Source organism: Panulirus ornatus, chromosome 34 (assembly GCF_036320965.1).
Source record: "Panulirus ornatus isolate Po-2019 chromosome 34, ASM3632096v1, whole genome shotgun sequence".
Taxonomy (NCBI): Eukaryota; Metazoa; Arthropoda; class Malacostraca; order Decapoda; family Palinuridae; genus Panulirus; species Panulirus ornatus.
In genome coordinates, this window is record NC_092257.1 from 16,588,718 (window position 1) to 16,607,349 (window position 18,632).

Consider the following 18,632-nt stretch of genomic DNA (forward strand, 5'->3'; position numbering starts at 1 on the left):
AAGGAGATGAAATAAGTAAAATGACCTACTTACACTAGCCATCTTTCCTTGCTGAGGTCTGAAGGGCCCATGCAGTTAGCTAGACGTAATAACTGACAGACATTTATGAGGAAAAGTGTTAATGTGAATGAAACTGGGATTTGGAAGAGTATAATAGCCAAGACATTCATCAGCAAGGACAATTAAGCCCTTGCAAGTGTTTCATTCAGAAAATCCCAGGGCTATGAAGGGCATTCTAAATAGAATGCCTGGATCATGCAAAGCATTTTTCTGAATGGTTTACTGAATCTTTCTGTCCAGTTGAAGAATATTAATGCAAAAATAAAAATTTAGCTTATGAAGCACTGAACATACTTGTTCAGTGCACTCTTAAACTTATCAGCTATTGCCTCCTTACTGGAATCACAGGTGCTGGGAGGGCCCTAACCCATAGATTCCCAGAGAAAAAAAATCTCATGCTCCCAGTACAGACCACAGAAAGAAAAAGATTTATTGTCTTTATGCTCACATTCATAGAATCAAATACAATTAAACTTGACAATGACTTGCATCTCAGACACACTAACCTTAAAACATTTAAAAAAAATAAAGCAATAATGCTTTAGATATACAGCAGTGTAAAAAACACAACCAATGGCACCATCATCATCACTAAACTCCTAACACTTTATTATAATTATAAGAGTACACTTTTTACAGTAAACATGAGAAAATCCCAAGCTCAATATCAGTCAACAATGACACTTACGTTAAGGCAACAGCATCCACTTGGTCTTTCCTCAGATGATCATGAGTCGTTCTTTAACATTCTTCTTTCTTCCATGATGCACTTATTATCTGGTTGAAAGATTATTTTTCAATCTTAACTTGACAGCATCTGATGGCACATTTCCCCCAACAGTGACAAGGAAGGTAGGGTGTAGAGGTGCCCAAGCATTAAAAACAAAATAAAAAAATAAATAAATACCAAAACAAACTTTCCCACTATTGGTCAGCACGCACTCTACAGGTGGCAAAAGCATTTCCCATATTGCAGGGTATCTGAAGTGTTAACCAGGAACATTAGGTAGGCTAATATCAGTTCCTTTTTCTAGAGGATGTGTGACAATATAACATATGTACAAATTTTTCTTAAACTAATTTTCATGACTTGGTTAGATTAACTTACACTAACTTCTAAAAAGCTAAAGGGAAGCTTTTCTAAGTGTTTTCATATTTAGAACACTTTCAAAAATTTTATCACAGTCTTAGTCAGTCCTTTACATAACTAAAGCATTTTCACAGAATCATGTCTCTTATCACTTGAAACAATGGCCTGTGTGTGGGACTAAGGAGCAGTACTTTCACAAATCACTTGTCTGTGCCTTGGGTTTACTTGAAGCTGTCATGATGGCATTACATGCCTCCACATATTCCTTGTACAATGGTAAAACAGCTGGAGGACGAGAAATCTGCAACGGTAATATTCCCTTGGTTTCACCAACTCCACTCAATACCCCTTCCAATATTTGTTCAAGCATCTTGGACTTAGCTGGTGAGCCAAGTTCCCTTTCCAGTAACTGGCACCAATGAGCACGTACTTCATCTACTGTAGCCTTGTCTTCTTCCACACTGCTAGCACATAACTGTGTCAAAGCTGGGACAACCAGTGATATCACATTTCCTGGAATTTCCCCAACTTGTTCTTCTTCTCCATTAAGAAATGTTTCTACAAGCTGTTCACTTAGAGCCAATAAGCATGCACGTCTGTACTTCCATAATACTCGCCTATCTAGTGTCTTCCTAGCTCCTGATGGTGGTCGCTCCTTCAATTCTGTATGAATATGACAAGCTCGCAGCAAAAGGGGCAGAGCACGTTCTAAGTTGCCCTTTACATACTGCCGATGGCCACAGACCAAATGCCATGCACACTCAATGAGAGTGCGGTAATGGAGTCGCCACCCACGGTACTCTGGCCCTTCAGTACGCTGGTGCTGGTCACGAAGCTGATGCAGGTATTGTGCAGCTTCTACAGCCACTCTCTCCACTAATGGAGTGCGCTCACTTATATTCTGTGCGACATGTAAAACAACCTCACATCCATACCACTGCAAGAGGGATTCTACATTTTCATTATTACGGATGAGATATACACCAAAGTCTAAAATTGATGGTTCACCATAAGGTGTATTATCAGCATTTGCATCAGCAAGACGTTGAAGGCGAACAAACTCATGGAACAAGATACTGTTCAATACAGTTTCTCGGTCTCTTTCCAATGCATTTTCATCATTCTTTGTAAGGGCATCATAAACAGTTTGAGAAAGCATTGTATGGACCTCAGTGAAAAAACTAGCTTCATCTGAGTCCTGAACACAGATGATATCCGGAGAGTTGGGTGCTGTGACTGGTACTAATTGCAAGCTATTATCCCAAGAACCACCACCACTTTGCTGATCCTGTGAAACCCCTGATGCATCCTTTCCTTGATCACTTTTCTCCTGCTTCATATCCCACTCTTCTAATTCCCTCATGAATGCCAAATTGTCATTTTTGACATATTCCTGAAGGTCAATAGCAATGTTGCTCATCATGGTTTCTATGCTTTCTGGGGCTTCAGGAAACAGCGTATTGTAACGACTCTCATCAATATACAGAAGGCAGTAAGCACTGGCATTATTTTGCCCACCAACACTGTCCTGTAAAAGCTCTTCCCAGTTGGACTCTACAACTTGTATGTCATTGAATTTCATCCACGTTTTATGAGAATTATCAAATGTGTATACCCAGTAGTGACCTCCTGAGGCTTGCCCTTCATGAACTACAACAGCATGTAACCTATATGGAATCCGTTTTAAGCAAGGTTCATCATACATTTGACGTAACTGTTGCTCGAGCTCATTGATACATCGACGGAGCTCTGCAACTTGTAAGTTTATATCCTGAAGCCATCGTGAAAGGCATGACTGTAATATAGACAGCTCAGAAGTAGTTATGTTTCGTGGTGCTGGAGGTAGTATCCTCATTCTCTTTGAGGGGGACGGCATCTGCTGAGGTTCCTCATCCACTTCTCTATCATTGGAACTAAGGTTATTTGATTCTTCTTTGACTGTTATGTTGTTTTCCACCTGAACTTCCTTAAGTATCAAATCATTTGCCACTGCATCCCCTTTTATCACCAAGGAAGGTTTGCTCTCTTTCTCTGTGCAACTATCCTCTACTCCTTTCTTTACCTCTGGGGCATCAGCCATCTCCACATCATTTTCACATGATTCAACCCCATCCACTTCCATCATAGATGGTGATGGGACAGAATTAGCCTCTGCCTCCTGTCCAGGATTCAGACCAGTTTGGGCAAAATCTAAGGTGTATTTGAGAATGTCGCCAATAGGGTATTTTGCTTCACCACTGCCATATTTTTGATATCTATCTAAAGTCTTTGTAAGACTATTCAATTCTCCCCTCAACTTAGCAACTTTAATGTGTTTCTCTTTGATATTTTTCTTATTGATTTCCATATAGCGATCCATGTAAAGGAATTCTGGAAATTCAAATTTATTATGAACTTTCTCTGCTCTCTTCTTTTCATGGGAATACTCATAGCGAGATAAAGAAAATATCAAAACAGGTGGCAACATCTTAAACCAAGTTTCCTGTTGTACTGGTTCAACAATATCTCCAAGTGTGTTTGGCATACACCTAGCCATAGATGCCAATATACTGTCATGTATGTCTTCATATTTCATTACATGTAGGGGATATTGACCAAATGTTTCCTGTTTGGGGCCTTTATCATCATCACATATTAACTTCTTTGACTGACCATAAAAAAGTTTCATAATTGGATTGTCAAAGTCAGCATCTTTAGAGACATGGCACCCAGAGCTCTCCTTCTCCACTCCTTGCCTTCTAAGTAGCTGCTGAAACTCCTCTTCCAGTCTCTCTAATAGCTTATGGGTAAACTCACAAACATCCTGCTGAGCATTTTTCCTCATATCCTGCCCCTGAAAAATATTAACTGCATGGGTAGGGTCAATGTATTTCCTGTCTGAACCAATCATCAGAGAAAACAGTTTACGTAGAGCAGGTACAAGTTGTCGGGAGGATTTTTGTGATTCCTCCATATGCTCATCAACATCCCCATTTTCAGAAAAATTGAGAATCAAGTCCCGAAATACTGGTATGTGAAAAAGTGGCTGTATAACTACATTAAACCAACATGAGTTGCCAATATTCTTCAGGCCTACAGGAACTCCAGGTTGTCGTTTACGTTCCTGTGGATTCAGAAGATCAATTGTAGCCTGGGGTTGTGATTCCTTTAAACTGGCCTCCAAGGCTCGAGAAACCTCTTGATCCTCAGCTGACACACCTTGCAGTGTAGTAGTACCTTGCTGGTCCTGAAGACTGAGAGCAATCGCCTTTTGCAAGTCATCATTCTCATCACAGGACAGGTCGATTGTAGGTATATCTTTTTTTGCAAGTGGCTCCTGTGGAGGCGGGTGATCACCTGGGCCTGTTGCAGGCTTGGGAGGATCAGATCCCAGTGTGATGGACGGGGGCATGGCGGCCTCCAGGGGGGGCACAATGTCACTCTCACCTGCCGTGTCCCGCGCCACCCCACACATGGGATACCTGCCTCACACGTTGCCAAACCTCACAATTTTAAAACTACTTCATGGATATAGAAGTGGTCTTAGCACCTTTACTATAATGGTTTCATGTCTATCACACAGATATCCACATGAGAACACATTAATAAAAAATACAAGTAATGTCCACTTGCATTATATCAACACTATGCGCTAATTTCAATTATATTTACATTATTCAATACTGCACGATTAAGAGTTTACTGTCGTAGGATGATTCTTGTTGCTGCTATTCAGATTTTTCCATCCACACATAATTAACTGTTCAAGATACTTTTAACATATTCATAATGTTTGACAGTCAATATCATTACTATACATCTGAAATAAAAAAACAGGAGTAAATAAATGCAGCACATATAAGGCACCAGTATATAACATCATTCACCTTATAACTAAGCCAAGAGTAAATGATTCTAAAGACATTATTGTCTGTGAAAATATCTAAAATAAAAACAATAAATGATCCAGAACTAAACACTTCTGCACTGAGAAATGAAAAAACACAGAAGCTGTTTTTGGTAAACAAAATCACATTTCCCCAATGAAAAGTACAAGCATGACACACTTCATCCACAAGAAAAAACATGCCTCAGTAATAGATACATTTTCCTTTTGTGAACAGGGATAACTCCACAGCCTCCCAGGAAAGCACTCACCACTTATACAACATACTGATCCAATACTGAGGTGAAAGACTATGATCCAAAATTATTTGTCCTCAGAAAATAAAATTTTCATAAGTTTACAACTAATATGAAAGCACCGAGTCTTTTACTGATGAACACGCTATCTCAGTGAGATGCATGAACATACAAAAACTTACACCAAGGCCCTTACAATTACAGGAAAATAATACACATAAAAGAAAAAAATGAGTCGACAAAGAAAGACATACATTTTGGTCTGCGTAGTTAAACAATACTTGTCATAAAAATGAAAAAAAGTGCTTTTTCAAAAAGAAACAAGATGAGAAAAAAACAGTCATTGACTAAACAAATTTTCTTTTCACAGATAATACCCAGTATAATTCCTATTTACTGTAAAGCTTGGATGGCAAATGCAAATTCAGATATACCCATAAAGGCTGCCCTTGGCACAGGTGAAAATACTATTCCCAAAGTCTACATAATTCAGTAGATATATGCATAACAAAATTCTTTTTCCATTGCAATAATTTACACCATGCATCTAACTTACTGGAAGAGCATAGGATACTCAAAATCTTATTGATGTGCATAAAATACTTGAAATCTTTTTAATAAAGAGTGGATGGGACAGATTAAAAGAAAAAATTATAAAGCCTAAAAATCAAAACAAACTTTCTTCAGTCCTCCTAATCCTCAAAATAAAACTACTCTTGCATTTCAAAATACCTAGTGATTTTGTAAAGAAACAGCTTGTTACAAATGAAGTTACCCACGAACCAATGCTGTACTGGTTATGGCTGATCAGGTAAAAGAAATGCCTCTAAACTACACATGCATTATTTTCATTCTTTGATGAGATGGCAGAGGCAACTGAATGCTCTAATCAAATCTCTCTCTCTCTCTCTCTCTCTCTCTCTCTCTCTCTCTCTCTCTCTCTCTCTCTCTCTCTCTCTCTCTCTCTCCTTAACTAGTCACTAACCTCCAAGTAGAAATCAATTACTTGCCCCTGCCTCACACTTCAGCAACTACTCAGAGATCCCCCAACCCTGACAAATATAACACTAACAAAAGACATACATATGAAACAACCCAACAAGCACTCAAGTCGCTCTTAACTTAAACTTCAACCTGACAAAGATACACTCATCTGAAGCTACACTTCCCAGACAAACACAAGCCACACTCTCCTATCTACACTCTGGACATCTTTCATCCCTATGTTACAAGTACCAATTCACCATATTACAAAACCCTTAATGCTCATGATGCAACTACAGTATCACAGTGACGACAATGACCACTTGCTACTCAATCGCCCAACACTCTCTGCACACAGACTCTCACATATCACTATGCTTATGACCTATGTCCCAACTGGTAGATGTGGCCACTTCCTGAACACTGCAGGAGCCTCATAAAGACAGAAGAAACTCCTGGTGCAGGAGGTACACTCACATTTTCTTCTTTTCTTCATACTTGATCGTTGTTTCCCTCGTTAGCAAGGTAGCATTAGGAACACATGAAGAAAGGCTGCTTTAGTTCATATCCATTCTCTAGATGTCATGGGTATTGCAATGAAACCACAGCTCCCTACTCACAACCAGGCCCCACAGCTCTTTCCATGGTTCACCTCAAGACACTTCACATGCCCTGGTTAAGTCCAATGATTGCACAACAACCATGGTAAACCACATAGTTCCAATTCATTCTACCCCATGTGTACCTTTCACCCTCCTGCATGTTCAGGCCCTGATCACTCTAAATCTTTTTCACTCCATCCTTAAATCTCCAATTTGGTCTACCTTTTCTCCTTGTTCCCTCCAATTTTGACACATGCGATTGTCTTGGACAATCGCATGTTTACCAAATGGCGTCCTACCTATGTCTCTTCATTGTATATTAACTGACTGTTATAATTCTCTCTTGTGTCTCCCTTGATGATGTGATTATTACACGGAAGTGCACTTGGGAACTTATCGTGTTTCATTTTCCCTGTGGACTCATAGGTATATTATATATTTATATATATATATATTTTTTTTTTTTTTTTTCCCCAAAAGAAGGAACAGAGAAGAGGTCCAGGTGAGGATATTCCCTCAAAGGCCCAGTCCTCTGTTCTTAACGCTACCTCGCTATCGCGGGAAATGGCGAATAGTATGAAAAAAAAAAAAATATATATATATATATATATATATATATATATATATATATATATATATTCCCTCAAAGGCCCAGTCCTCTGTTCTTAACGCTACCTCGCTATCGCGGGAAATAGCGAATAGTATGAAAAAAAAAAAAAATATATATATATATATTTTTTTTTTACATACATACTTGACATTCCATGCCTTAGCGAAGTAGCATTAAGAACAGAGGACAGAGCCTTAGAGGAAATATCCTCACTTGGCCCCCTGCTCTGTTCCTCCTTTTGGAAAATTAAAAACGGAATCTTAAAAAGTGAGGAGCGATCCTCCTCGAAGACTGGGGTGTCTGAAAAAGTGTGGATGTAATCACAACAAAAAGAAAAGAAAGATGGGTTGTATGCTTAAGGAAAGAAATCTGAAAGTTCTGGCTCAAGTGAAAAAAACTGTAACATCCATGGTTATTGCTATGAACTCCGTACAATATCTTTGAAAGTCTTTGCATCTTATTTTTGGTTTCAAATGTATTTCTATCTATTTCTTCATGAACAATAAATGCAATATAAGTCTTGATGTAAGTACCTACACCATAATAACAAGCTGGCTACCCCTCTTAATCCTCTCACAAGCACAGCATACCTTAGTTTAGAGGTGCCATACAAAGATACAAAACATGGGCACTTCTCTGAGCTCACTAAGGCCAACTGCCCCATACCAGCACATACCAAAACTGGTTAGCCCTTGTATATAACTGTACAAAATAATAAAGGATAGATTTTTCAATAAAGCAGTTTTCAATCAATTTCCTGAAGTAACTGGGGCCATTCAACATATTTTGGCAGCAGCAATCAAGATATATTCCGGTGTTCTTGAGACTATAATTCAACTTACCCTTAGCAATGCAAGCACGCTGTTCTGGTGATCTTGACTTTAGCAACTGCGCAAGAAGAACATCAAACATTATTGATGACTTCAGTTGGAGAACATGTTAGTTATTCAATCATCCATGTCCTCATGTAATCATTCTCATTTGTATGGACTCAACAAGATCCATGATAGCTTATTATATACTCAAATATGTCACAACATTTGATAGGCTTCACTAATGCCTGTCCTCTAAGGAAAGAGCAAACAATATCAATTGATGTTCAGATTCTTCCTACCTCTGTCTAACTATCCAGTAGCCTATAAAAGTCTCTTTCATTGCTAAGGTGCAGGATAAAATTCTGCTATCATCAGTATCCTTAGAACCATCATTATAAGTGCAAGGTCATCTCTCCAAAGGTCATGCATGCAGGTGATCCTGAGAAAATACTTAGTAAATCAAAGAAGAATAACTTAGGAGGCATCCCCCATAAACTCATGCTCATAAAAGAATTTACATAAAAATTGCCCCTCATTTTCTCTATGCAATCCTCTAGTATCAGATGAGAGGTATAATATAATAGGACAGAAAAAACACCTGCAATATCCTCCCCAAATATACTAGCCACTTGATCTCCTCACACTTAGGCCTATGTGTAGTGTGAAAGTTGTAATATTTCTATACATAATCAGGTTATTCACCAAAATTGCTGTGCTTGTGTATCAAATTGGAGTATAAATAAATCTTTTGATAACCTCCCCACACATGCCAGCTAATCTCCCTCACAATGAATTCTTGTGTGAAAAGTGTAACATTTCCTAATGTATCTATGTTATCTACCACCACCACTTTGCATGTGCATGAAAAATGAGCACAATAAGAAAACAAGCTCAATAAAAAGAAACATAACTTCCTTATCCTCCTCTGGTACTGAGAAGTGTCAAATGCATCATTCAAACCCACTTCAGGCACTGGACCAGATCTACAAAAAGATGATAACATAAACTTGTGATTTAATAGACCCCAATTTAACAGATTTCAGATTTAAAGGACTGGGCAAATAATAATGCATTAATTAATACTAAATGATATAATCAATAAAAAACTCAAATGCTGTAACACGTGCATTTCATACCACACTTGCTTTTGGTAATGTGGGATATATTTGCTTTATTTGGATCTCAGTTTGCCTCAAGCTACCGTGCTGTCGGGTTGCATACAGAGAATTGTGACTTTAGTTTTTAAATAATTCTGCAATCCTTACAATTCAAAATGGCATCAAGTGACAGAGGACTTAAAAGAAAGCATCTGAACTGCATATTGTATCAAAAAATGGCCCATACATTACATTCTTGATTTAATGGGCTAACAGCATTAACGGACACCCCCTCCCCTGATTAGTGTGTTGAATCTAGGGTTTACTGTACTTATGAAAGCTAATCAATTATGAGCATTTTCTTTCACCAAGATGGAATTTCTAGAATACGCCTACCCTACAGCAGTTAAAAACTATTTGTTGTACCAACATATCATCTATCTTGATAATTTCCAGTATCATCAAATGCAAATCATTATGCACTGTCCAGATTAGGCTACATGGGTGCACATATAGCAGACTAATTGACACAGTCTGGTAGCAGCAACTGAGCAGTAGTAGAGTAGCAGATTCATTCAGTTGTTTATCTATATTCATTCATTATACTTAATCGCTGTTTCCCGCGTTAGTGAGGTAGCACCAGGAAACAGACGAAGAATGGCCCAACCACTCATATACACATATATATATATACATAACGCCCATATACATACATATACATAAACGGACATATACATATATACAGATGTACATATTCATACCTGCTTGCCTTCATCCATTCCTGTCACTACCCTGTCACCCAGGAAATAGCATTCCACCCCGTTTCTGTGAGGTATTGCCAGGAAAGGACAAAAAAGGCCACATTCGTTCGCACTCAGTCTCTAGCTGCCAAGTGTAATGCACCAAAACCACAGCTCCCTATCCACATTTGTTTACAATTTGTTGACAGTGGGTGTCTCATGGGATATCCCATAATACTAAACACCATCTAAAAACCGACATTAAACTACACGCTATAGGCATCTAACATGTGGCCCTTCTGAGATTTTCGGCAATTTTCTTTTCGTAGTTAGCTAGTTCACATAATCTAGTAGGCCAGTAGGGCTTAAACACCTGTTCACCATGGCATTGTGAAAATAAATGCTGCTAGGGGCCATGTTAGCAGGCTTGGATCACTGACTAGCATTAGGCCTGTAACTGTGCATTTTTATATGAAAGATTAAACTATTTTTTTGAACTGCTTTCGTATTACTGCTAAAAAGCACATATTCAGAATAGCTTACAGGCTATACTTCACAACTGTAATCAATAAAAAATCTGTGTAGCCTGCACACATATGAATCTCTGATCATGTGGCCCACTACTTAAGAAACTTGGACACCCGTACTATGTACCATACACATCTTCAAAAGCAATGGAAACATACTGCATGGGTACTTATATAAGAGGTATCAGTAGCAGGTCCAGAATGTGCTGATATGAAAAGAATTAGGTGCCACATGGCAAGACAATGCTTACCACTATCTTCATACTGTAATACACTCCTATTAAGTGTTTATTTCTCCATGGGTAATAGGAGGACTGTATCACCTGCTTCTTGGTTCCTTTATTTTTCTTTTATGGTTTTTAATTCGTACGAGTAAATTTCTTTTTGGCCTTTAAAAACCCCTATTTTCAGACATCAGAAAGTATGGCATGTCATCAGTAGGTTAAAAATTCCAAAACAAATTCCTAAAAATAAAGACAGATCAGCATTATTGTTGATGTGCACAAAAATCATTAGTTAACTGCCACTTCTACGATGTTACAGGTGTAACTAACCAATTCTAATGCAATCTTCCTGCATTTTGGTGGTATTTAAAGTTTATGAATACCAGTCTTGTATAAGTAGGTAGTAGTTCATAGGCAGCCTACAACCAGAGAGATATATTACCAGTACTACCCACCTGGGTTTCAGGTTGGTTAGTGACACCTGCGTAGTGAGCCAGCACTTCATATATTTTTTCCCCCCATACATATTTGCCACTTCCCGCTTTATCGAGGTGGCATCAAGGACAGATGAATGAGCCTGAAAGGAAAAAATCCTCACTTGAGCCCCTTCTCTGTTCCTTCTTTAGGAAAAGTAAAACAGGAGGGGAGGATTCCTAAAATAAGGGTATTCTTGAAGAACAAATCCTATTACTTGCCCGTGGTGGGGATATTGTGTGTCATGCAGTTTGTCACAGTTCTAAGAGAACAATAACAAGGTTTGCCACCACAGTTAATGGTAAAGCGAGTTGAGGAATACAACTTTTGCTCTAGGTCCTTGTTTAGTAATAGTTTTAGGGTTTCTGTTCCAAGTAGTATTTCTCCTCTACCAGTAATTAAACATAGGTTCTAATAAATTGTTCCAGAAGGAAAAGGCTCTTATGCATGAAAGCAGGACAGTGTGTCTAAAACATGTGCTGGCTAGACTAGTTTCATCATCAAGACATATTTTCTTCCTTCTGGTAACAATCCACCCTTAAAGGTTCGATATGGCCAAACTCGGAAGACCAGTAAAGACAAGTGACAAACTGAAGTGCGAAGTGGTATATTTTGAATAAAATATTGAACTGTAGGAGAAATCTTCACTGCTAGGGAGATTCTGAGAGGATTTCATTGGCGCATATGACTTTCGACAAGTGTATTTACTAATAATTGTATTAATCCTATATTTCACCAGGTACACATAACCCTCTCTAAGAAGAACTTGTTTAATATCATTTTATAGAATAAAATCTCAAATAATGCTCCAAAAAATATTGTATTCCCTGAACAAACCAGCACTGCAAAAAAAAAAAAATCACCTAATATCCATAGCTAAAAAAAATGAGGAGCTATATGATACTTTTAACAAATAAACCAACTTCATGTAACCTACAAAAAAATCTTTAACGTCTGCTAGAAAAAACAATCCATTACTTCAGGCTGTGAACACTTTACCTGATGTTCCAATAATTCACCATATTAGATATGTGTTAAAGAGAAGCCTCTAAATGGCTATCACTCTCAAGGAGACTAAAACTCTAAGCCTACACAATGATTCTGTTGCTGGACTAGCAAAGAATAAAACAAATTAATCCCAAATTTCAGGAAGTTTCTACATTTGCAGTAACCCCACCACAAAAATATATTCACAACTATAAGGCTACACACCAAAAAAAAAATATATGTATATACATATTAACACAGCACCAAAAACAGTGTTCACTTTAATTAGTTCACCCATGCAAATCTATTTTCTTTCCATCAAATCACACATGGGCAGATTACATGCACCGAAAAAAAATGGGGTAACCCTCATTTTTCTACACAAGTGTGACCCACACACGCTCGCCCCAGCATCTGACACTGGTCATTATAGTCTCCAGTTCTCATCCTTTCACATCTGCGGAGTTTAATGATCCGTTTGCAAGGGGTGATCACAGGTCCACCTGGGGGTGTTGGGTGAACCAGGCAGGTCCCCCGTCAGCTGACCCACCAAGATCACTGGCAGGTCATCAACTTCCCCCCCGAGCCAGAACACATCCATATTTCCCAACGACACAATTCCTCGGGGTCAACTGTCCTCTCGCAGGTCAACCAGAGGATACGAGTCCTCCCCGATCACAATTCTCTCCTGGGGTTAACCAGACACTGAGTTGTTTTTCTTTTTTTAATTACATCACAGGAAAATAAATTCCCCCACAGCTCACATGCCGCTTGTTTACCATCTCGTGAACCCCAGCTAATCATATCGGCCCCCTTTTCTTGAACCAAAAGTTCTAGCCGGCTTTAGGAAGTCATGTGTCGAGCAGGCACTAGAAGTTAGAGCAGGAAAGTGCGCCTTACAGTGAGGAATATCGGCAAAGAGAAGCACACCCCAACAAGGTCCAAGCCATACCTGGTCACAGAACACGGGAAGACGAGCAACTTCTCTCTAATGACACTCGCACTGCGCATTTCTTTATTTACATCCCGATATTCACCTGCACTGTCACTTTTATCATCTTCTACATCAAATCTTAAGTATGTGAAGAACATAATCTTATTCTCTTGCGAATACTGGTAATACGGATGGAAATTTCACCATGAATCACCTTCCGTAGCTCAAGTACGCAAACATACATATCTACTTCATGGAACTCGCATATTACAATATTCGCTCTATCGGATATTCACTATTTTCTCAAGAAATCTATACGAGTATTTAAGAATATCATGCTCTTCTCAGTGGACTAAATTTTTAGAGATTTACACCGACAACAAAAGCTAAGTGGATTGCGGTCACCTAATGTTATACCGGTTAGCATAAAATATTTCCCTTATATAATTTGAGTATCGTTTAATGGATTAAATATGATATGTATGATTTTCATAAACATGTGAAAAAAATCCATGTGTGACGAAAATGAGGCACGTATGAAGTAGGAAAATGTCGAGGAAGTGTTTAACGGTTTCCCCAATTAGATGTAGAGATAAAACACACATATCTTATCTTTAACTCCGTTGCTCATTCCATAGGGCTGATAAAGTACGATACAACCCCTAAGATAAGTCATACATATCCTTGAGAGGGTGACATATAAAACATCTTCATCGGACCAAGCCAGTCACACTGGCCATGAAAATAAGACGTCCAAATACTAAGAGGAGTGAAACACTGAAACATTATGAATATGTTCTTAAGAGCATAAAACTTTATATATGGGAAAGATAGGAGTAGGTGGAAGGACTTACTGTTTACAAAGTTAAGATTTGGTTACAAATATTACTAGAAACTTAGAGAAGTGAGAAGAGAGCAAGATAAAGTATATAGAATAAGTTGAATATCCAGATCCCATTCCTTTCCTCATTTTGTACTGTAACGCAAGTTACTTAAGGAATCTAGAAATGCACAGATTAATCATCTTACCAAGTAAATTTAATGGATGTGTAACAATAGGAAAATAGATGAAATATAATGGAAATATAAGTACTTGGCACCTAGGTTATAACTTTATCTGTAGAATTACGCGATCCCTTGAGGATCATTCTTGTACCTTATCTCTTGAGCAAAATATTTTTGATACCTGAAATCTAAAATCAAGAGAGTACGGCGGAAATAATAAACACATGCAACAGACATACCTCCTGAACCATACAAAGTTTATCTTTGAATACTACAAGAACTATCAAACAATACAATGCTACTACCTAACATTAAACATACGCAATTTCTTCAGAAAGTGATTTCAGAAAGTTAAGAGGAGAAAAAGCAGGTCAGTGTGATTTTTAAGAAAGGTTAAACAAACATAGTAGTAATTATAAGCCTGTGAATTTCGCTGATGGACAATATGGTTTTATCTGAAAAGTCACCATTTATTCAACTTTTGAATGTCTTAGTCATATTACATAAAGAAATCGACTACTGCAAATCAAGATTTTAATTACAAGGACTCTATAGCATGTACTACCGTTCCACACGCTACTGAATTGGTAATTTTTTTTTCTCCCTTAGCTGCTTGCACAATTGGTACCTATTATATATTTGACAATTCCTGCAGAGCCTTCACTTCACCGCGATGAGATATATGCGCAATCACCACTGGAAAGAGAAAATGAGAACTGTGAGTACTTTCGTTTATCACACCCTCAGACTGAGTGGAGACAATTCCTGTATGCTTTTGACCACCTTGTCTTGTAGTCCTATGGTGCTTCATCCATTCCTTGGTAAAGGGCTCAGTGGTCGAAAGACACGATGGCAGGCCAATTAAGCTAATGAACAAAAGCGATTCTACGGCACCCATTTCACTTGTGAAGAGCTTTTAAGACTCATTTATGAGTATGAAGGCTCTTCTTACACTTTCCGGACCTCCTGGTACAGACGTGTGATATCTGATAAACTCTCGCATCGCTAAATTCAGCTGGTAAGACATGAAGATTTCATCTCCGCCAAAGCCTTCGAGACTCCATATCAAAGAGCAGGCCTACTGACCTTCCTCATAGGTCGCTGGCCGTGAAACCCAACCAACCAACCAATCAACCACAGAGCAAGGTAGGTAGACAAGCGACGATTTGCTATGGATTATTGTGAAGTCACATAGTCTTTTGCGCAATGAAACGTTAAGAGTAGCAGTGAAACCATATCCGCAAATCTCCTGTACTTTTCGGTCGTCTTATAGCATCAAACCTCTGAAGACACCGAGTTCTTTTGCCTTTAAATGTCTATTTCCGAATCTTTCGGGAATTTAAAAACTGCTTGCGATATAGTTGATCCGTACGTTCCAGTTGTCTGATGAATGGAGTTGAACAGTGACTAAGTTCATGCACATTGAACGTCAGTTCTTAATTACAAACTGAGCAGTGTGAATGGGCCCGGGGCTAGACCTCACGCTGTACTCCCGAAGGACGCATCATCTACTTCAGCAGTGAAATACGTATTTCTATAGGATTGAGGAATGCTCGTTATGTCTCGTCTTTTTTCATCGTCATTATGAATATTTTTGGAGCACACGACCTCTGTTAATGAATACCCCCTTTGCATTACACTAGTTGGGTACTTGCATTTCATGACATTTTTTCTTCTTCCCACATTATACCACTGATAGATATGAAGTCGTGTCTTTTCAGCCGGTATTACAGTTAAAAATGGAAATTTAAGATTTCTCTGTTTTTTACACATAGCAACTCCTGTTTATCCAAGAAGAAATGAACCTATATCACCTGTACCACAGCACTCTCGACATAAATACCAAACAGTTTAAAAGTCGTATCTGTTATCAGAGTAGTGATATTAGACAGACCATCAGAAGCAAATACAAAATCGTGTAAGAATCGGTTCATCATAGACTAGATTATTGCACTCGAGACATTTACCACCTTACTATAACAATGACTTCTTTCTTATGGTCCGAGAAAGATGTTCACAGAAAGCTTGAGCTGACCATGTATGTGACTGGCTAAGTTTTAAAGCATTGTGCTGCCATTGCCACTAACTTACTTAAGAACCGGAGATATCTATTATCATAACGGGTTGGGAGCAGCGCTGCAGAGGGAGCCTGGCTCTCGTAAGGGTAGGGGGTGGGATAACAAGCCCAGCCTCATAGGCCCAGTGCTTAGGTCCCCCACCAACGGCGGTCAGCCCTAGAGCACAGGGCCCGCACCTTCTGTGATGAAGGGAGGTTTAACCTCAAACAACAGTAACTGCAGCGTTACCTGGTCAGCAGAAATGCACAATCCAATTCAAATTCGCAATGTTTATCGACATATAATTAATATATACAGAGGGACACAAGTTGAATATCATGCATTTTACATGACATTATAAACCATCAAGAGGACATTTCTGGGAATTTCGCTCAAATGAATTTAAGTAGATTTTGTTAATTTCAGAAAAATGAGCAGTCATATGCCTCACGCCTACGTATATCCTGGATATTTCTCGGCTTTACACCATACAAAAAATCTTAAAATGGGTATAGGCCGTATGGACGTGCAGTTTCCTCCCATCCATTACAGCACTAGTCCCATCTAAGTATCTAATGAAGAAAATGGATGCATTTAATGTTTTCTAAGTGACAAAGTACAACTAGTAAAGATAAATGTCCAAATTGGTCAATTGACATGAGGAGTATCGTATTCGTTGGAGCTTGGACCATCACCCTTCGTTATCTTTATAAGTGATATACCAATCGGACCTTGTAGATTCCAGTAAGTAAATGTTTGCGGACGACACCAAAATATCTGATTTAATCAGCAAGAGGAAAGATACCATAATTACATTAGATTCAATTATCGCGACTGAGTGACATTTCGTTACCGAAGTTTCACCCAGGAGTGTAAATACGGACAGACATATCGGCAAACTAGATCCTAAACCACTAGTGGTATTGTAGTGATCCCAAGGTCACCTTAATGACGTCGACGTTAACAGGGGTCATCTCGTGTCCTCACCTGAACTAATAATCCTCTGAAGAATATTTGGTGGCCCATCCTCACATCTGCACCTGTAGTACTGATCCCTCACACCTACACTCGATGTCGGCGATTGCAGGTCAAATGCCGCATCTGTAATTATAGATGAAGTGACACTTTCCATAAGAAGCGCCGCTCTTACGGACTTAATCTCAAGTCCACCAGCTTGGAGAAGGTCAGAGGCTTGCGAGATTCGACTTCAACGTCTCCGATTCTCTTTGAGAATAGGTACTCCTCCCAGAGCTGTCCTCGTCGCTTCTTGAATACCCGTTCATAACCGCAGCAAGGCAGTTCCTTCACCAATAGACAACAAGTGTACCAATTCGGTACCTGCGATCTTGGCGAGGTGACTCCAGACTCAAGCCGCCCTTCGTTGTCTCCATCAACCAATGTTCCAGAGGGACTCCTGACGCTTCATCTTCTAAGCACGTTTCATTGTGGTGCCCCATCTACGTCTACCTTCGGCAGGACTCGTGTGGGACATCGCCTCCGCCCGTCACAAGCAGCAGCTGTAACAAGGGACCTACGGCAACGCCCGCGGCATTTCTGCATCCTTAGCGCCCCCTCAGGAGCCGCCGGCAACCCAAGTACTCTTCGGCAGTCGCTGCACACTCCAGGAACCGCGATATGGGCCACACCCTTTTCCTCCTATATGAGCTCCACGTTGACCAGGCAGCCTTGCACTTTTTACACATGCTCCTGACTAGAGAAGTACAGGATAAAACTGGGTTTGGGAAGTGGTCGTTTAGTGCTTGATGAAGGATAAAAGCAGTGGTTCCCAACCTTTTTTTTTATGATCTTTTTGAAGGTTATTGCAAGCGCACCCACAAACAAGGCAGGCTGTGATTATACATCTAACAAAAACATAATATTAGAGTAACAAAGAGTAATAGAGCTACTGAAAGTAGCAGAGCAAAAACAAATCAAGCTTTATAATGCTTTCAAATTATACACTGAGACCGAAGAGCTTCCAACTTAAGCATTACAACAGATATGTTTTGATAGTCTCAGAAAAGACTTGAAGGTTTCATAACCCCAACTTGGATGCTTGGCATGCTCATTTAGGGTTGTGACCTGAGTTTGGAACTCCTGCATTACATTATGAAAATGCTTTGTTAATGTTGTGTTTGTTGGAGATGATGGGGTCTGAGTATTTGTTTATAAAATTTGAGACAGAGGTGAGCTTTTTGTTTCTGAACAGGAATAAAAGGTTGGTTATGGAGTGGTTTAGATGGGAGGAGCTTAGTATTACAAAGAATTGGGTGCTAAGCATCTTGACTTGGGATTGTACTGAAA

At 39.1% G+C, this 18,632-nt stretch overlaps 1 protein-coding gene across 6 annotated transcripts in view; it reads right to left on the minus strand.

The window, feature by feature from the left end:
- Positions 1-13,371, minus strand: part of LOC139759943 (eukaryotic translation initiation factor 2-alpha kinase 1-like) — a 49,636-nt gene extending 36,265 nt beyond the window's left edge. For 2 of the 6 annotated variants that reach the window (XR_011715176.1, XM_071682596.1), the window contains exons 1-2: positions 13,233-13,286; positions 749-4,949 (exon numbers count right to left, since the gene is read on the minus strand). The gene's annotated coding sequence lies outside the window, so the exon portion shown is untranslated. Of the gene's footprint in view, positions 1-748; positions 4,950-11,326; positions 11,449-13,111 lie in introns of all 6 variants that reach the window. The other 4 variants (XR_011715177.1, XM_071682597.1, XM_071682599.1 and 1 more) reach the window with 4 other exon arrangements.
- Between the last annotated feature and the right edge of the window lie 5,261 nt (positions 13,372-18,632).